We start from the raw sequence: 21,270 nt of genomic DNA on the forward strand, positions 1-21,270 counted from the left end.
GCGCATGTGGGTTCTGGAAGGCACGTCGCAGCTGCCCTGGTGAATGTGGTTTCTGCTCCTGCACCGGCTGCTGGCGGGGTGGGGAGCCCTCTGGGCCTGGTCACGGTCCTGCCGCTTCCCTGGGCCAGGCCATCAGCACACACATGGGCGAGACACCGTCCCTGTGAACAAAGCCTGTGTCCGGCGCGCGTATTTTAGGGCTGAGGTTGTATCTTTGAAGGTGAAACAGAATGGCTGGCAAACTCTAGAAATTCTTCCTTTACGTGGACTTCAGTTCCATGACCAGTAACGCCGCTGTCCGCGTGTGCCTTTGCCACAGTGGCCCATGAGCTAGGGGCAGGCAGCTGCCCAACCCTGGCTCTGAGCGCAGTTTTGTTCCAGATGCTGAGGGCCAACTGGCTTCTCAGCCCATTGGGCCAGGCTGCCCGGCTCTGGGGGGGCATGGGTGCTCCCACACAATGTGCCAGTGCACAGCCTTCTGTTGAGCTAAGGGCCACCGGTGTCAGTTTGAGCTTCTGCTAAGCTGTTTTTCTTCTTCCGGGCAGGCCCCCGTGGCCATGCTCAGGGCTCTAGACCAGGGGGTGGCGCTGAGGCAGGTCACGTGTATGCAGGGAAGGTGGAGGGATTTGGAGTGCTCACTTGGCCAGCTTCCCTCCTGCGCAGGCGGCCGAGCTCGGCGATGACACACGTGTTTCCTCGTGGAATGGGATCACGCTGAGATTCCAGGACAGCGTGGGTCAGCCGCTGGAGGGGTGACTTCCCCTGAGATGGTGTGCTCAAGACATTGATAGGCGCCGTCCACGCAAGCAGGGCATTCCTCCCCCTAGGCACAGAGCGAGGTGGCCCAGCCACTTGGGTCACTATAGCGAGATGGCATGGTGGTGGGACCCCGAGTGAGGAGTCTGAAGGCAGGGGTGGGGCTCACTGTTAGCTGGTGGGGACTGGGGGGCTCCAGGAGGTACCGGTTGTGGGACAGGCTGGGGGTCCACCAGCCCGCATCCTTCTCGAGGTCAGGGCCCTGCTCTGTCCCGTTTCAGGGCTGGCTGGTCGTGGCGGCACTGGGACAACACTAGCTGGAACAGGCGGGTGGGAGGTGGGGCTGGGACGGGGAGCGTGGGAGCCATAGACCGCAGGAGCCTGAATCCCAGAGGACAGTCCTGCTGGGGGTGTGGGGACAGCACCATTGGGGCCTCTGTGCATCCAGGGAGCAGGCGGGGACTGCCTGGGTCCGCCTCAGCCCAGCCGTGGGGTTCGCACCTGTGCCCTTCGCTGCCCTTGGAGGCGTGCTCGGTCCCACAGGAAGGCAGGAGGATGAGCTGCCATTTGTGGGGTGTGGGGTGGGGGGCAGAGCATTCATGTGCTGGGCACAGCCTCAGCCAGAGGAAGGGCACGGTTGGCATTGTGGGCCCAGCACAGGCTGGTGAGAAGGAACCCTATGTGCAGACGTGGCCGAGTCTCCTAGCCATGAGAGCCTCCTAGCCATGAGAGTGCCGCCCAGAGACAGCGTGTGCCCGGCGTGCCCCCACCCACCCAGGGGCTCTTTCCCAGATTAGGACTGGGGGTGAGGTGTGGCACCTGCAAGCAACTTTCTGTGCCCAGCGGAGGCTTGGAAGGCACAGCCGCCTCCAGGTGAGGACATCTGGTGCCTGGCTGGGGACTGGCTCCTCAGAGGAGAACACAGCCGTGTGGCTCTGGGAGACAAGGGTTTGGATGCTGCAGACTGGGCAGGGCTGGGGGGCGGGGGTCCGAGGCAGTGAGTGGCTCTTTGAGGTGCTCTCAGAGCTCGCTTTGGTTTCCCGCCGCACAGTCTCCCCTTGAACAGCTGCACTTAAGTGAGGTCCACCCTTGCCCCACTCCCAGGGGGGCTCCCTGGCCTGGCACACAAGAGCCAAGAGCTGGCTCCCTGCAGAGGAACCTGCCAGTGCACTCCCGGCACCTTCCTGGGATGGAGTCTCCGCCAGGGATGTCTCCTGGCTTGGTCCTCAAGGGCCTGCCAGCCTCATACCCCGCAGGGCACGGTGGGCTCTCCAAGGCCAGACAGGACCTTTTTTGCTGGGTTTAGCCTAAGCCCAGGGCTGGCAGGGCCAGGGCCTGCAGTCGGGCTGCTCATCACCCAACAGTCGCCGGGGAGCATGGCTGAGTGCCCTGACCCCAACTCTCACTGCCACACAACTGGATGTGGGCCCAGGGCTTTCTTTGGCCAGCAGGTGCCCCACTGTCTTCTCCACATTCCCAAGAGAGGCTCCCTTCTCCCACAACCTGTCCTTAGGGGCTCAAAATGAGTCCCAGCCTGTGTAGGGCCCCCAGTGTGGTCCTCCCACACCTCCCAGGCAGTCCCCGGGCTGTGGGCAGGCTCTGGTGCCAGCGGGGCATGAGCCTGGCTCTCCCCCAGCAGTGGGTCTCTGTCTGCCCTGCATCGTGCCCAGCCTCCCCCAGGCAGCTGCGCTCTTCCTCTCAGCAACCACGCGCCCCCTGGGCCGTGGGGCCCCGCTCCTGCCCTGCACTTGGCTTCTCTGTGGGGCGGGCGGGGACGTCCATCCTCCCACTGCTGCCTCCCAGGCTCCCGAGAACTGCGAGCCCCATCCTGGGCTGGCCTCTGCTTCACCCAGAGGCTGTGGACTGCACAGCCCAGGCATATCCCCTTCCCCTCTGGGGACCTGGCTGACCCCTCGTGGGCTCCTGAATGACAAGGGCCTGGATCCCAGACTTGTGAGGGCCCTTCCAGTTCCCTGTCAGAGTGGACCCCACCCACACCCAAGAGCACGCTCCTGCCCCGGTGTGAGTCTGGGGCACCAGGGCCGCAGCCAGGGGTGCCGAGGGCCGTGGTGGAGCAGGCACTGGACCAGGAGCCCTGTGGCCGCAGCGGCTCTGCAAGCTGACAGGGTCCTGACAGAAGCTCTGGGATCTGCACCCCCGTCCTTGAGTGGAGATGGATGGAGACAGGAGACCCGGCATCCTGGCTCTGCCGCAGCAGCCACTGCCGTGGCAGGTCGAGGTGATCCTGACTTCCAGATCCTGATCCCAGCCTCAGAGTCTAGAGAAACAATTTTACTCGGGCTCGGGGTTGGGGGGACACAGGTGCCACAGAGCAGGAGGTATGGTCAGGTGGGGCCTTGGCTCCAGGGCCTGGGGCCTTCCCGCCCACAGCACTGGCTCTGTCACCAGAAAGATCCTCCTCGAAGTGAGCTCGGAAGCGGACTCGCCCAGAGGGCAGGGGTGTTGGCTGTGGGGCTGTGGTACACTCTGCCTGCGGCATCGCCCGTGTGTGGCCTGTGAGGTGTGTGTGTGGTGTTGTGGCATGCGTGTGTGCATGCACAGGTGTGTGTGTGTGTGCCTGTGTGCTCTGTGTGGGGGAGCATCACGGGGAGGCCAGGCATGTGCCCAACTCCCCCAACAAGGCCTCCTGGCTTCCCTTCCGGCTGTCCCGTGGCTCCTGTGTGACCGGGGCCTCTGGTGTGGACCGGCAGCTCTTGGCCCCTGATGGGGATGGAGCAGCTCCAGGGTGCCTGGGACCGGGCTGGCACTGCTGGCGAAGGCAGTAGGAGGGGCGCAGCCCCTGGGGACAAGGACAGGAAGCAAGGCCAAAGGCACCGGCAGGACAGGCCAGGACAACTTCTTGGCTTCCACGCGGCCTTCCAGAGCAGGGCCACAATGCTGTCTGTGTTCCAGGTTTGGAATGTCCTGGAGATGCTTCTCAGGTGGCCAGCCCTGAGTCCTGCACTGGAACCCAGCGTGGCAGGGCACATCCCACGGCCACATCCCTGTGGTCACAGAGCAGGTTAGGGCACTGGGGGATCCCGGCCTGGCCTGCCCTGGAGAGAAATGGCTCTCTGTGTGGCCCTGGTGCTCGAGTCCTGGAGGAGCCTGTGGCTGCAGGCTCTCACATCTCCTCCCATCGGGCGGGGTCTCTGGCACCTCCGCCTCTGACTCACTGGCCACCAATGGTGTCAGCAGATCCCCGGCTGCCTCAGCAAGGCCCTGTGGTACCTGCTTGCCTCTTGCTTTTGTTGTCCTGAGTCACCACCACGCAGGAAGTCACACTGCCCTGAGGCGGCTGCGTTGCCAGGAAGCCCAGGCCACGTGGAGAGGCCACTCAGAGAGCCCTTGAGTGCAGCATGATAAATGCTGTGTGAAGCTGTCACACCTGGTGTCACTGGTCACTTGAAGTCACCGCAGCACCAGCTGGAGGCGAGAGGGTCCGGCTCAGCTGAGACACCGCTTCCCATGCAGTGACTGGAGGCAACTCTGTTGGAGAGTTTCCCAGCCTGGGACGGATGCAGGGGAATTTGGAGACTGGTCCCAGCCAGGGTGCATCCCAGGGCGTGGTGGGAGCCGCCCCAATCAGCACGTGCCACAGTTCCTCGCACCCTCTGACCACTGAAGACCTCTGAGGCCAGCCTAAGGAGGGCCTGCAGGGCTCTCCTTGTTTTTTCTTTGTTTGTTCGTTTTTGTTTTTGTTTTTTGCACACAGAGGCAGAGTCTCGCTCCGTCACCCAGGCTGGAGTACAGTGGCAAGATCTCCGCTCACTGCAACCTCTGCCTCCCGGGTTCACGCCATTCTCCTGCCTTAGCCTCCTGAGCAGCTGGGACCACAGGTGCCCACCACCACACCCAGTTAATTTTTTTATTTTTAGTAGAGACGGAGTTTCACCATGCTGGCCAGGCTGGTCTTTAACTACTCACCTCATGATCCGCTCGCCTCAGCCTCCCAGAGTGCTGGGATTATAGGCGTGGGCCACCGCAACTGGCCGTTTTTTTTTTTTAGGTTTTATGTATTTACTTTAGAGACTAGGTCTCGTTCTGTCACCTGGGCTGGAGTGCAGTGGAGCCCTCACGGCTCATTGTAGCCCGGAACTCCTGGGCTCAAGCCATCCTCCCGCCTCAGCCTCCAGGGTAGCTGGGACCGCAGGTGTGCACCACTGCCCTCAGCCACTTTTTAAATTTCTCTAGAGAGGGAGTCTTGCTGCGTTGCCCAGGCTGGTCTTGAACTCTGGCCTCAAGCAGTCCTGCCTCAGCCTCCCAAAGCACTGGGATTACAGGCATGAGCCACAGGGTCCAGCCTCTCAGTGCTTTTTGAAAATGAGCTGCAGGCCGGGCGCGGTGGCTCAAGCCTGTAATCCCAGCACTTTGGGAGGCCGAGACGGGCGGATCACGAGGTCAGGAGATCGAGACCATCCTGGCTAACACAGTGAAACCCCGTCTCTACTAAAAAAAAAAAAAAATACAAAAATCTAGCCGGGCGAGGTGGCGGGCGCCTGTAGTCCCAGCTGCTCGGGAGGCTGAGGCAGGAGAATGGCGTAAACCCGGGAGGCGGAGCTTGCAGTGAGCTGAGATCCGGCCACTGCAGTCCAGCCTGGGCAACAGAGCAAGACTCCGTCTCAAAAAAAAAAAGAAAATGAGCTGCTTTTCTCCTCCGTCCCCAAACCTGAACCTCAGCGCTCCTGGAAACGCCCACACTTGCATTCTGATGCTGAATTAATCACCGTGTCCCCAGGTGGCTGCTCTTGCCAGCCAAGCACTGAGACCTCCAAACTCAGTCCCGAGATGGAGGTCGTCAGACCCCTGGGGCTCGCTGAGGGAGGGGATCTGACCCCACAGGCCCTGCCCAGGAGTGAATCTGGGGCCAAGGTGACCCTCGCTGACGGCGGACGCTCTGGCTGCTTCCCTCCTATCCAGGCTGGCCCCGCCACATCCGTGATGCGGCTGCCCTCACGCCACTGCCAGCCCTGGAGCTGTGTGCTGTGTCACTGGCCTCTCAGAGGCTGGGGAGCAGGTGGTGCATGGTGGGGAGGGACTATGGCTGATTTGCAGTCCCCAGGGGCAGGAACGGGTTTGGGCTGGTGGGTTTGAGCAGGGCCCTGCGAGGGTGGTGAGGACGGGGGGCAGGACAGGGGCGACTCCGTGCGTGCCACTTAGGGCTGGGGATTTTCGTGAAAAGTGCACACAAGCCCTGAGCTACACCTGTGGGTGCTCCTGCTGGAGGCACTTACTGCAGAGGAGGTTGCTGCCACCCACCGGAAGGGAGGACTGTGCCCTCCTCACCTGTTCTTTCTCCCCAGCTCTGACACTGGCTGTCCAGCCTGCATCCCGTGACACACTGCACAAGGGTGCCCAGGTGTAACCCCCATGAAAATGGCTCTCAGATTCCCACTCACTTCACTCAGTGCAACCAAACCTGGCTGCCCCAGCTCTCAGCTGCTTCCGATGCCTTCATGAGCGCACTGCCTCTGCCTGCACTGGGTCATCGTGGGAAGGATGGCACTGTCCTTTGTCAGAGCATCCACCTCCTGAGAGCACGCAAGTACGCCCCCTACACACATGCACATGCATGCACCCACACACATGCACATGCACACACACCTACACACATGCTCACACCTACACACATGCACACACATGTACCCACACATGCACACACCCACACGCATGCACATGCACGCACACCTACACACATGCTCACACCTACATGCATGCACACACACACCCACACTCATGCACACACCCACACACATGCACATGCATGCACACCTACATACATGCTCACACACCTATATGCATGTGCACACACACATGCACATGCATGCACACCCACACGCATGCACATACACACATGCACATGCATGCACACCCACACATGCTCACACACCTACATACATGTACCTGTGTGCACACTTACATGCATATGCCTACATCCATTGCATGCATTCCTACATGCATGTACACAGCTACATCCATGCACATGCCTGCACACACCTACATAGATGCAAGCACACACCTACACATATGAACATACCGGCATATGCACACACACCTACATACACATACACATGCATACACACGTCTACATGCATGCACCTGTACTCACACCTACATGCATGAACACAGATGTGCATGTGTGTGCACATGCATGCCTGTACGCACGCATGTGTTTGCACATGTATATACACAGGCACACACAGTGCACGTATGCGAATTCTCTCTTTTTGCCTCTTTTTGTGCTGTCCAGTTAACTTTCTCTTGGAGGGAAGTGCTCCACGGGCATCCTGTCCAGTACTGGAGCACAGGCTGCATGAGACTCCTGAGCACTGGAGGAGCTGAATTTTTTTTTTTTTGAGACAGAGTCTCGCTTTGTCGCCCAGGCTGGAGTACAGTGGCACGATCTCGGCTCACTGCAAGCTCCGCCCCCTGGGTTCACGCCAATCTCCTGCCTCCACCTCCCAAGTCGCTGGGACTATAGGTGCCCGCCACCACACCCAGCTAATATTTTTTTTTTTTTTTTTTTTTTTTTGAGACGGAGTCTCGCTCTGTAGCCCAGGCTGGGGTGCAGTGGCCGGATCTCAGCTCACTGCAAGCTCCGCCTCCCAGGTTTACGCCATTCTCCTACCTCAGCCTCCTGAGTAGCTGGGACTACAGGCGCCCGCCACCTCGCCTGGCTAATTTTTTGTATTTTTTAGTAGAGACGGGGTTTCACCGTGTTAGCCAGGATGGTCTCGATCTCCTGACCTTGTGATCCGCCCGTCTCGGCCTCCCAAAGTGCTGGGATTACAGGCTTGAGCCACCGCACCCGGCCAATATTTTTGTATTTTTAGTGGAGATGGGGTTTCACCGTGTTAGCCAGGATGGTCTCGATCTCCTGACCTCGTGATCCTCCTACCTTAGCCTCCCAAAGTGCTGGGTTTACAAGTGTGAGCCACTGCGCCCGGCCTGAATTTTTTATTTAAGTGAAATTGTCATTGTGTCTGGTGGTGTCTGTAGGGTTGCACGGTACTGGCCAGGATCTGGAATTTAGATTTGTAGTTTTTCCTGGCACCAATGCTCAGAACATTTTAGGTGCTGCAAGGAAGAGGTGCTGCTGGTTGGCACCTAAATAGAACCAAAGAACTGTCAAAAGGTTGGGCGGGCAGTCAAGACCTGTAATCCCGGGCATCTGGGAAACCATCACAGCTCATGCCTGTAATCCCAGCGCTTTGGGAGGCCGAGGCGGGTGGATCGCGAGGTCAGGAGATAGAGACCATCCTGGCAAACACGGTGAAACCTTGTCTCTACTGAAAATACAAAAAACTTAGCGGGGTGTGGTGGCGGGCACCTGTAGTCCCAGCTTCTAGGGAGGCTGAGGCAAGAGAATGGCGTTAACCCGGGAGGTGGCGGAGCTTGCAGTGAGCGGAGATCGCGCCACCGCACTCCAGCCTGGGTGACAGAGCGAGACTCCGTCTCAAAAAAAAAAAAAAAAGGCCCCCAGCATAGGGGACCTGCAGCTGCCAGGCCACTGGTTGCACCGTTCCTGAACCTGCGGGTTTCTTTCACCCTCTGTAGATTCGACATGGCTTGGTGTTTCACACCTTGAAACTACAAGAGTGAATCTGAAAGTTAGTTCAAAAAGTCAAAGGGGTTCACAGCAGCCAAGAGGTGGAGACAACACGAAGCCCGCCGGTGGAGGAGTGGGTGGGCAACGTGTGGTCGACCAGACGCGAGGAGGTGAGTCCTGATGCAGCGACAGGTGTGAACCTTGAAGGCATCATGCTGAGCAGGACAAGCCAGGTACGAAGGGCCACGTGTTGTCTGATTCCATTTCTATGAAACGTCCACAACAGGCCAATCCACAGACACACAAAGATGGGTGGTTACCAGGCGCTGGGGGAGGGAGGAATGGGGAGTGAGCGTTTCCTTCGGGGGGCATGACGGTGTTCTGGAACTAGGTGGAGGTGCTGGCTGCGGTGCATTGGGAATGGATCAGACGGCACTGAATTGTGCACCTTAACATGGCTGCGTTTGTTATGTGAATTTCTTTCTTTTTTTTTTTTTTTTGAGACGGAGTCTCGCTCTGTTGCCAGGCTGGAGTACAGTGGTGCGATCTCGGCTCACTGGAAGCTCCGCCTCCCGGGTTCAGGCCGTTCTCCTGCCTCAGCCTCCCGAGTAGCTGGGACTACAGGCGCCGCCACCTCGCCCGGCTAGTTTTTTGTATTTTTTAGTAGAGACGGGGTTTCACCGTGTTAGCCAGGATGGTCTCGATCTCCTGACCTCGTGATCCGCCCGCCTCGGCCTCCCAAAGTGCTGGGATTACAGGCGTGAGCCACCGCGCCCGGCCCGTTACGTGAATTTCACCTCAATACAAAAAAAAAAAAAAAATTGCCTCCACCTTTCTTTCCAGTTGTAACTTTTGTGATTTTTAAGGCGTTGAACCCAATCCCTCCATTTTACATCCTCTATGAACTAACCAATGCCACCAAACTACTAAATTTCATTTCCCAGAAAGTTAATGAAAAACCAAAATTCCAAGGAAGAAAAACTTGAGACCCAAGCTAGTCTCATGTTTTTTTATCAACTGTGATTTTTCAAAATTTCCATGCTGGGTCTGAAGTACTGTAAGAATCAGAACAGTTTATTTAAGCAAACCAATATGCATGTTTCATCATAAAATAATTTCCACATGGTAATACATTTGTTTTTTCTGTTTGTTTGTTTTTTGAGACAGAGTCTTGCTCTGTCACCCAGGCTAGAGTGCAATGGCGTGATCTCGGCTCACTGCAACCTCTGCCACCCGGGTTCAAGCGATTCTCCTGCCTCAGCATCCTCAGTAGCTGAGATTACAGGCGTGTGCCACCATGCCCAGCTAATTTTTGTATTTTTAGTAGACACTGGGTGGGGGTGTTTTGCCATGTTGGCCAGGTTGATCTCGAACTCTTGACCTCAAGTGATCCGGAATTACAGGCGTGAGCTACCGTGCCAGACGTTATATGATAATACATCTGTAACAGTGGTATTTTATTTTATTTTGTTTTATTTTTTATTTTTTTTTTTTTGGAGACGGAGTCTCACTCTGTCGCCCAGGCTGGAGTGCAGTGGCACGATCTCAGCTCACTGCAAGCTCCGCCTCCCGGGTTCCCGCCATTCTCCTGCCTCAGCCTCCCGAGTAGCTGGGACTACAGGCGCCCGCCACCGCACCCGGCTAGTTTTTTGTATTTTTAGTAGAGACGGGGTTTCACCGTGTTAGCCAGGATGGTCTGGATCTCCTGACTTCGTGATCCGCCCGTCTCGGCCTCCCAAAGTGCTGGGATTACAGGCGTGAGCCACCGCGCCCGGCCGACAGTGGTATTTTAAACATGACGGGCAGGCACGTTTTGGTTTGGGTTCTGCACATTTTTAGCCTTGCAAGTCAGTGGAGACAGAGGTGCGTGCTGCGCTACTAGCCTGACCGGGAAGGGCTGGGGCACGGAGATCCCCAACCCGGGGCTCCCCGCCAACTCCTGGAGCCCAGCCTGGAGGTCGCAGGGGAGTGGGCTGTGCCGCACTCCCATGCATGAGTGGGCAGTGGCCACGCTGACCCCCACACCAGGCCTCCGTCCCCAGGACTGGAGGGAGAGGAGGGAACTAGGGAAGTCCTAAAGCTAAGCCAGCTGTTTAGCCCGTTTTCCTGACCGGCCCTGCCCGCTAAATGGTAAATGTTTTAATCTCCAGCGACCTAATTTAGTTCTTTTAAAAGCACAACTCAAAGCAAAAATGAAGCTGCCTAATAATATTTGTTAAAACCCTATTATCAGGAGAAGTGGTAATATGTTGAAATTACTTTTGCAAAAATTAAAAAAAGAAAGTCGGCCGGGCACAGTGGCTTACGCCTGTAATCCCAGCACTTTGGGAGGCCGAGACAGGCGGATCACGAGGTCAGGAGATCGAGACCATCCTGGCCAACATAGTGAAACCCCACATCTACTGAAAATACACACACACACACACACACATAAATAAATAAATAAATTAGCCAGGCGTGGTGGTGCACTCCTGTAATCCCAGTTACTTGGGAGGCTGAGGCAGGAGAATTGCTTGAACCCGGGAGGCAGAGGTTGCGGTGAGCCGAGATCACGCCATTGCACTCCAGCCTGGGCAACAAGAGGGAAACTCCATTTCAAAAAAGAAAGTCTATGCAGGGTGGCTCATGCCTGTAATCCCAGCACTTTGGGCGACTGAGGCAGGCAGATCACATGAGGTCAGGAGTTTAACACCAGCCTGGCCAACATGATAAAACACTGTCTCCTAAAAGTATAAACATTAGCTGGGCGTGGTGGCAGGCACCTATAATCCCAGCTACTTGGGAGGCTGGGACAGTAGAATCGCTTGAACCTGGGAGGTGGAGGTTGCAGCGAGCCGAGATTGAGCCACTGCACTCCAGCCTGGCAACAGAAGGAGACTCAAAAAACAAAACAAAACAAAAAAAAAACACACCTAAAAAACAAAACAAAACAAACCACTGTCATTAGGGGAGATGATAATATGTTGAAATTATCTCTTTACAAAAATTATTAAAAAAAGAAAGAAAGGCTGGGCATGGTGGCTCACACCTGTAATCCCAGTGCTTTGGGAGACCAAGGTGGCAGGATTGCTTGAGCCCAGGAGTTCGAGACCAGGCTGTGCAACATAAGACCCTGTCTCTATTATTATTATTATTATTATTATTATTATTATTAATGAAAGAAGACCTCCTTAGGATGAGGTGAGCAAGCGTCAGCCTGCAGGCCAGATGCCCAGGAGCATGGGCTCACCCTGCCCTGACTTCCAACTAGGCTGGAGGCCAGGTGGGGAAAAGTCCTGTGCCCCTCCTGAGGGGGAACAGGGCCCGATTTGGAAGGCCTGGGTCCAGGGCGGGACACTGCCACCTTTACCAAGCTTGTGTGACCTTGTTGCCAGGGGAAGGTCTGATGGGCTGGCCCGCTGGGGATATCTGGGCTACCAGCTGGGTCATCCTGGGGCCACTGAGAAGGCAAAGGGCGCAGAGCTCAGCCAGGCCGGGGTTTCCTCTCTCATCACTGCCCACTTCTCCGTCCATGCCTAGGGGCATCTGCAGGGCTGGCCTGGGGCCGCCCAGAGGCTGTGAGGGCCAGAAGGCCTCACCTGGGTCACCACCCAGAGTGGGAGCTGAGCTGGGGGCACGGGAGCAAAAGGGAGGCAGGCAGGCTCAGGGGGAAGAGCCCCAGGAGGCAGGTGTGCAGTTAGGGTTAGGGTCATGAAGGAGGGGAGGGGATGTGTGCGTGATGGTGCATTTTGCCTTCCCCAGCAGCTGGGTCTGAAATGCTTGGGGATCAGGTCACCCAGGAGGGTGGGGTGACCAGAGGCCAGGGTTCCAGAAAGGGCTGGCACCTGACCGTGTTGGATGAGGGTGACAGGGACTGGGTCCATGTGCCACAATCCACACGAGGGTGTCCCATTCGTCCCTCTACCTCCCCCCATGGAGGTGGGAACCTGGGGCTGGTGAGGGTGATGGCACCTCCCTGCAAGGCCCCCAGATTCCTGACGCATAAGGAAACAGCGCCTACTCGCCCCACTTCTCAGGTCGCTGACCACCAGAAATCATGAAACACGGGGGGATGATCCACGCAGCATGAGGACAGGCAAGCAGGGTAGGGGAGCAGGGCTAGAGCCGGGGAGCCCGAGGTGGCCTCAGAGAGCACCTGTGTGGAGGGAGGCCCGGGGGTGTCCTGGGCTCGCCTGTCCCAGGAGCCCGATGGCCGGCCAAGCAGTGTGAGAGAGGACAGAGCCCAGTGCAGGACGGGCAAACCCAGGAGGTGTCTGGGAGCACCAAGAGCAGACAGCTTCTCCCGTGGGAGAAGAGCACAGCCGCTCTTGGGGAAAGGAACATGTGTGAGGCTGAAACTTGGGCGTTCACCAGGTCTCGGGTGGCACAGACCTCTTAGCTGTTCCATGGCGTGGCCGTTCAAAGCTCACCCGTACCTGGCAAAATTGCATTCCTTACTATTTAATTTCTCTCACAAGGGAGAAATTGAATTTAATTCACTTAATTAAATTAGCATTTAATTCACTTAATTAAATTAGCATTTCCTCCTTGGGGGAGTGATGATGTGGTGAGGCCGGGAAGCCCTGCTTTAAGTGTGCCTGCCTGGGCACCACCTGTGCCAGCCTGGAGCGGCCTGGTGGGAGTGTTAGGGGCTGTGGTATTGGGTGGGTGTCCAGGTCTGATGGGAGACGGTCCGATTCTCTTGCATACTTGTAGAGAGCGACATTTTTCAATGGAAGCGTCCACAGGTTTTCTCCCCAGCGGTGGGTTAGCCGTGGGATGGGAGGTCTGTGAGCACCCCTGCTGGGTCCTCCCAGGGCTGGGCCCAAAACCCAGCAGACAGTGCCAGGCCTGGTTCAGGCCTCAGGAGAAGCAGCCCTGAGATTCACAGAGGCCAATGTCCCTGAGTCTCTGAGACTCAAGTTTCCACATTTGCAAACTAGGGGACATCGTGGGGCCTGGGTGCAGCTCCCAGTCCTGACTCGGCACACAGCAAGTGCCCAGGAGTGGCTGGCAATGTCAGTGTGCCAGGATCTGAGCCTGCCCCGAGGGACTGGGGATGGTGCCCCCAGCCTCCAAGGCTCCCAGCGAAGTGGGGATCCATCCTTAGGGTTCATAGATATGGTGCGCATCCAGAGAGAAACTCGGCAGCCGCAGGGGCACCTCCCAGGTGATAGCTCAGCTTTCAGCGCTCGTGGAGCCCACCCCAACCCCAGCCCCCATTGTTCTTGCTCGCAGTGCTCACTGCTGTGGCTCACAGGCTGTAAACTACCCCCTCCTGGCAGAACAATCCAGTGGGCCAAAGCAATCCTCCCGCCTCGGCCTCCTGGGTAGCTGGGACCATGGGCACACGCCACCACACCCGGCTACTTTTTTTGTGGAGGTGGGGTCTTGCTATGTTGCCCAGGCTGGTCTTGAGCTCCTGGGTTCAAGCGATCCTCCCACCTCGGCCTCCCAAAGGGCTGGGATTACAGGAGTGCACCACGGCCTCAGTCCGTTTTTATTTAACAGGTGGAGTTTTTGCGTTGGCTCTGATGGAGGCCAGAGGGGTCAGAAATCTGCCTCCGAACTACCCTTCCCACGTCATTCCTGGACTGGGAGCTTCCGGGACGCCTTCTTGCAAGTTAGCATGAGAGTCCTCCCTCCCGTGGAAGAGTCCACAGGGGCTCTGCCAATGTCCTTCCTGCTCTCATTTTCTGCTGAGGGTGTGTTTTGGTAGGTTCAAGATGCCCAATAAGCTGGGATTTCCTGGGTTCCAGCAGCCCTTGCCATTTCCCCAGGAGCTGGGACTGCAAGTGGGCCCACCACAACCACTCTATTTTTCTCGGGGGGTGGTGCAGAACCTAGGGGAGAAGGGGCCAGACGGCACGGGTGGAGCGAGGAGGGGGCCCATGGGGAACAGAGTGGGGGAGGTGTGTATGGTGTGGTGGGGGCAGGTGCAGGGCCCTGGCCTGAGCTGAGGCTCCAACCCTCAGCGGATCCCAACCTGGTGAGAAGTTGCTGCGCTGTGCACCTCAAGATGAGGGGGGCCTGGCACCACGGGGCACCCGCTGGAGGGCAGAGATTGACCATTGCAGGTGCGCAGGTCAGTGGCACTAAGCAGTCACTGCAACGCAGGACCGTCACTTCCCTCCATCCACAGAACTTTCCATTTGCCCACTCTGTCCCCATGAAACACTCACTTCCGTCCCTTCCCCAGCCCGGCAGCCACCTTTCACCTTCTTGTCTCTATGAACCTGATGACTCTGGGGACTGTCAATAAGCGGAACCACAGGATGTGTCCTTTTGTGACTGGCTCATTTCACTCTGCATAATGTTCTCAAGGCTCATCCGTATTGTAGTGTGGGTCCAAGTTTTCTTCCTTTTTAGGGCTGAGTAGTATTTTCTTGTGTGGCGAGGCCACATTTTCCTTGTCCATCATCTGTCCACAGACACTTCAGCTGTTGCCACCCAAGTGGAATAAGGTGCCATGAACAGGGGTGTCCAAACACCCCTTGGAGACCCTGCTTTCTTTTTTTTTTTTTTTTTTTTTGAGACGGAGTCTCGCTTTGTCGCCAAGGCTGGAGTGCAGTGGCCGGATCTCAGCTCACTGCAAGCTCCGCCTCCCGGGTTCCCGCCATTCTCCTGCCTCAGCCTCCCGGGTAGCTGGGACTACAGGCGCCCGCCACCTCGCCCGGCTAGTTTTTTGTATTTTTTAGTAGAGACGGGGTTTCACCGGGTTAGCCAGGATGGTCTCGATCTCCTGACCTCGTGATCCGCCCGTCTCGGCCTCCCAAAGTGCTGGGATTACAGGCTTGAGCCACCGCGCCCGGCCCCCTGCTTTCAATTACAGGGTTCCATGGTCATTCTGTTTAATTGTCTGAGGAACTTACATGCTGGTTTTCGCAGTGGCTGCACCATTTTACATTCTCAGCAACGGTGCACAGGGCTTCTCGTTTCTCCACATCCTCCCCGGTACTTGCTATTTTCTCGTTTTTTGGTAGCAGCCATTCTAGTGGCTGGGAGGGGGTCTCTCATGGGTTTTGGTTTACGTTTTCCTACTGACTAGTGATGTGGAGCATCTTTTCATGTGCTTCTTGGCCATCTGTGTATCTTTTTTGGAGAAGCGTCTATTCAAGCCTGTTGCTCATTTTTTAACCACGTTGTTTGGTTTTCTATTTTTGAGTATTAGGAGTTCTCCACATGTTTTCTGGATATTAATCCCTTTTAAGATACAATATTTGCAAAGATTTTCTCCCATTTTGTAGGCTGTCTTTGTACTCTGCTGAGTTTTTTTTTTTTTTTTTTTTTTTTTTGAGACAGTCTCACTCTGTCACCCAGGCTGGAGTGCAGTAGCACAGTCTTGGATCACTGCAACCTATGCCTCCTGGGCTCAAGCAATCCTCTTGCCTCAGCCCTGCCAGCAGCTGGGAATACAGGAATGAGCCACCATGCCCGGCTAATTTTTGTGTTTTTTGTAGAGACAGGGTTTCACCGTGTTGCCCAGGCTGGTCTCCAACTCCTGAGGTCAAGTGATCCACCAGCCTTGGCCTCCCAAAGTGCTAGGATTACAGGCATGAGCCACCACGCCCAGCCTCTGCTGACAGTGTCTTTTAATGCAAGTAATGTTTTAATTTTCTTGATGTCCAATTTATCTTTTCTTTTGTTGCCTGTACCTTTGATGTCATATCCAAGAAATCATTGCCAAATTCAGTGTTACGAAGCTTTTGCCACATATATACATATATGTATTTTTTTTGCTACAGGGTCTTACTCTGTCATCCAGGCTGGAGTGCAGTGGTGCAATCACGGCTCTCTGCAGCCACAAACTCCTGGACTCAAGTGATCCTCCCACCTCAGCCTCCTGAGTAGCTGGGACTACAGGTGTGCACCACCACACCTGGCTAATTTTTAAATTTATTGTAGAGCCGGGCTCTCTCTCTCTGTTGCCCAGGTAGGATTCAAACTCCTGGGCTCAAGAGGTCCTCCTTTCTTATTTTTCGAGATGGAGTCTTGCTTTTGCCAAGCTGGAGTGCAGTGGTGCAATCTCGGCTCACTACAACTTCTCCCTCCTGGGTTCAAGCAGTTCTCCTGCCTCAGCCTCCTGAGTAGCTGGGACTACAGCGCACGCCACCATGCCCAGCTAATTTTTGTCGTTTTGGTAGAGACAGGGTTTCACCACTTTGGCCAGGATGGTCTTGATCTCTTGCTTGTGATCTACCTGCCTCGGCCTCCCAAAGTGCTGGGATTACAGGCGTGAACGACTGCACCTGGCCTCAGGGTTGGGAGGGGGGTCCTCCTTTCTCAGACAGGTGTGAGCCACTGTGCCTGGCTTTGCCCTTTATTTTCTTCTTAGAATTTTATAGTTTTGGATCTTACATTTAGGTCTTGGATCCATTTTGAATCTTTCTATCTGTGGTAAGGGCCAAACTTTATTTTTCTGCGTGTGGATATCTACTATTCCCAGCACCATTTGCTGAAAAAGACTGTCCTTTCCCCACTGAATGGTCTTGGCACCCTTATTAAAAATCATTTGGCCATGTATGCAAGGGTTTGTTTCTGGGCTCGCTATTCTATTCCATTGGTTTGTATGTCTGTCTTTATGCCAGTGCCACATTGCTTACTATAGCTGTGTAGAAAGTTTTGAGATCAGGAAGTAAAAGTCCTTAAACTTTGTTCTTTTTCAGACTGTTTTGGCTAGTCAGGGTCCCTTGAGATTCCAAATGAATTTTAAGATGCTTTTCTCTTTCTGCAAAAAATGTCATTGGGATTTTTGTAGGGATTGCATTAGATCTGTAGATTGCTTCGGGTAGTACTGACATCTTAACCATATTAAGTCTTCCAGCCCATGAACACAAAATGTCTCTCCATTTATCTGTCTTCTTTAATTTTTTTCAGCAGTGCTTTGTAGCTTTCGTTGTATCAGTCTTTCACCTCCTTAATTCTTGTTTTGTTTTTATGCTATTGTATGTGGAACTGTTTTCATAATTCCCTTTTCAGATTGTTCTTTGTATCCTACTGCTTTGCTGAATTCATTCATTAGTTCTAACAGATCTTATGTGGAATCTTTAGGATTTTCTTCATATAGGATCATATAATCTAAAAATATTCATAATTTTACTTCTCCCTTTTCCATTTGGATGCCTTTTACTTTTCTTGCCTAATTGCTCTGGCTAGATCTTCATGGAAGGGGCAAAAGTGGATATTTTGCCTTATTCCTGATTTTAATTTTTTTTGAGATGGAGTTTTGCTCTTGTTGCCCAGGCTGGAGTGCAATGGTGTGATCTCGGCTCACCACAACCTCTGCCTCCTGGGTTCAAGTGATTCTCCTGGCTCAGCCTCCCGAGTAGCTGGGATTACAGGTGTGTGCCACCATGCCTGGCTAGTTTTCTATTTTTAGTAGAGACATGGTTTCTCCATGTTGCTCAGGCTGGTCTTGAACTCCCAACCTCAGGTGATATGCTCACCTCAGCCTCAAAGTGCTGGGATTACAGGCATGAGCCACTGCACCCGGCCTCTTATTCCTGATTTTACAGGAAAAGTTATCAGCCTTTCATCACTGAGCAGTGTTAGATGTGGGCTTTGCATAAATGGCTTTTATTATGTTGAGGAAGTTTCCTTCTATTCCTAATCTGTTCAGTGGTTTTATCATGAAAGGGTGTTGAGTTTTGTCAAATGCTTTTTCTGCATTGAGATGATCATGTAGTTTTTTCCTTCATTCTGTTAGTATAGTGTATTACATTGATTTTTTATTTTTATTTTTTTGTATGCTAAGCCATCCTTGAATTCCAGGAATAAATCCCCTTGGTCATAGTGTATAACCCTTTTAATATGCTGCTGAAGTTTGCCAGTACTTTGTTGAGGTTTTTTGCATCAGCGTTCACAAGGAATATTGGTCTATAGTTTTCTTTTCTTGTGGTGTGTATGTCTGGCTTTGGTACCAGCGTAAAGTGGGCCTCACAGAATGAGTTAGGAAGTGTCCCCTTATCTTCAGTTTTTTGGAAATGTTTGAGAAAGGCTGGTATTAGTTCTTCTTTACATGTTTGGTAGAATTCATCAGGAAACCATCAGGTCTTAGACTTTTCTTTGAGATTCAGATAATGCTTTTAATGCCTATAAAGATTAAAAATGAAATTAAAAGACTTTCATTGCAAATTTTAAATGGTGGTACAGCACTGCATGTGCTTCTTTACAAATGCATTAAATAATGTAATCGAGCAGCTGGTCTAGGAGTTATGGTAATTTTGAAGCGATGATGAGCAGAATGGTATTCTGTGGCATCTGCAGCAATGGTGATGTGATGTGAGACATCCATGACTTCTGTAGGAGGTGGAGTCCCAGACACTGCTGATGCTGCTGCAGCAGTTGGTTGCCTAGATTCATAATTCAGGAAAATGTTAAATTTTGATTAACGGCCAGTGATGGTAAAGATGGTATTTTTTTTCTGTCCCAGTTCTCAGTATCAACCTTCTTGGTGTGCTGGGTATGGCAACTATCCCAAACACCCCCATGGGCCCATGTCACACATGAACATATTCTGTTATATCTTTCCAGAAAAAAAAAATGCTGAGAATTACCACAGTAAGGGACGTTTTACTTTGAAACATTCACTGGTGTACCCAGCCCTGACCAAGGGCCATGTGGAGGCTGGAGTGCGTAGGTGCAGGGTTGGTGCCCTATGCAGGAGGGTGGCCTTGGCTCCTAGGGTGCACAGGCATGGCCTCTCTGCAGGACCTGTGCTTCCACTAGGAGGCTGGGGTGGTTACATGCTCCTGAGTGTGTTTGGGGAAGGAACTCAGTAATTAGTCACCACGTGTATACGTTTCCTGCAGCTGCTGTGGCAAATTACCACAAATTCAGTGGCTGAAACACAAGCATTTATTCTCTTACAGTTCTGAGGTCAGAAGTCTAAATTATCTCTCTGGTAAAGTCAAGGTGTTGGCAGGGCTGGCTCCTTCTGGAGGCTCTAGGGTAGGGGGGAATCTGTCTCTGCCTTTTCCAGCTTCTAGGGGTCTCTACATTCCTTGGCTTGTGGCCCCACCCTCTGCCTTCAAAGCCAGCATCTTCTCTCCTCTGACCCCTGCTTCTGTGGTCACATCTTCTGTCCAACTGTGAAGCTCCTGCCTCCCTCTTATGATCATGATTACATGGGACCTACCTGGATAATGCAGGACAAACCCCCTTCTCAAGGCCCTTCACTTAATCCCATCTCCAAAGTCCCTTTTACCAGGTACGATGATTTAAAAGATGTCATCCCCTCCAAAATTCATGTTGAAACTGAAAGTTGTCAGAATCAAAGCAGAGTGACCAATGTTGAGAAAACCCTAACAAATACAGCTAGGGAAGGCCACGAAGAGAGGGTCTGTATGCCCGATAACAAAAACTATCACAAAAGACTGCAAAAACCACAACCTTGCACAAAGGTCATTGTATTTTTTTTTTTTTTTTGAGCCCAAGTCTTGCTCTGTCGCCCAGGCTGGAGTGCAGTGGTACAATCTCGGCTCACTGCAACCTCTGCCTCCCGGGTTCAAGCGATTCTCCTGCCTCAGCCTCCCAAGTAGCTGGGATTACAGGTGTGCCCATCACCATGCCTGGCTAATTTTTGTGTTGTTAGTGAAGACAGGGTTTCACCATGTTAGTCAGGCTGGTCTTGAACTCCTGACCTCAAGTGATCAGCCCACCTGAGCCTCCCAAAGTACTAGGATTATAGGTGTGAGCCACCACGCCTGGCCAAGGTCATTGAAATCTTACACAAGAAAATACTTCTGCAAGGATACCTGCCCAGCAGCTACCTTCCAAACTTGGACTGGTGTCGCCCTTGCGATTAATCTTTGCAGTCAAGGGTAATCATTTCAAAATGATTATGTCATCCTCCTTTTTTCCTTTAAAACCTTTGTCTTCCGGCTGGGCGCAGTGGCTCACGCCTGTAATCCCAGCACTTTGGGAGGCCGAGACGGGCAGATCACAAGGTCAGGAGATCGAGATCATCCTGGCTAACACGGTGAAACCCCGTCTCTACTAAAAATACAAAAAACCAGCCGGGCGAGGTGGCGGGCGCCTGTAGTCCCAGCTACTTGGGAGGCTGAGGCAGGAGAATGGCGTAAACCCGGGAGGCAGAGCTTGCAGTGAGCTGAGATCCGGCCACTGCACTCCAGCCTACGCAACAGAGCGAGACTCCGTCTCAAACAAACAAACAAAAAAACAAAAAAAAACCTTTGTCCTTGAACATGCACAGTTACTGTAATATGCGTGTTCCCGTTGCAAGGCCCTCTTCCTGAATAAATATCTTTTTAGAGAGCTCCTCTGTTATTTAGGTTAACTAACAACAAACTTGGTACCCACTGTGGTGACAGAAGAGGTAGGGCCATTTAGGACTAGGTCACTAGGGCTCCTCTTATAAAAGAGGCTTCCTGTGGAGTTTGGCTTTTTCTTGCCACTCTGTTCATCCCACCTTGTGAGGACACAGCATTCTTCCCCCCAGAGGAAACAGCAACGAGGTGCCCTCACCAGACACAGGACCTGCCAGTGCCTTGATCTTGGACTTCCCAGCCTTCAGAACCATGAGAAACAAATTTATATTGTTTATAAATCACCCAGTCTGTGGCATTTTGTTATAGTGGCACAAATGAACTAAGACACCAGGTAAGGTCACACATTCACAGGTTCCAGGAATTAAGATGTGGACATCTTTGGGGGGGCGCCGTTGCTGTTACTGCACTATTTTGCTAGTGAGGTTGCAACAGGAAGTCCAGGGGCCTCATCCTGTTGCTTGTATCATAAGCCAGTGTCCACTTGGTGGGACCCTCAGGATGTGTCTAGGAACAAGAGGGGAACAGCAGGGCAAACAGGATGAGTTCTCCTCTTGTGCTTTGCGTGGGCAGGCAGGAGCCCCTCAAGGTATGTGCCCATCCAACTCCTCCCCAGAAGACTGGGCCCTGGAGTTACTGGAGCTGTGCCTGAGCTGGTGCTATGCTTGTAGGAGACTTCTGAGCACCTTCCCTCTACCT

This window comes from Macaca fascicularis, chromosome 15, assembly GCF_037993035.2.
Source record: "Macaca fascicularis isolate 582-1 chromosome 15, T2T-MFA8v1.1".
Lineage (NCBI taxonomy): Eukaryota > Metazoa > Chordata > Mammalia > Primates > Cercopithecidae > Macaca > Macaca fascicularis.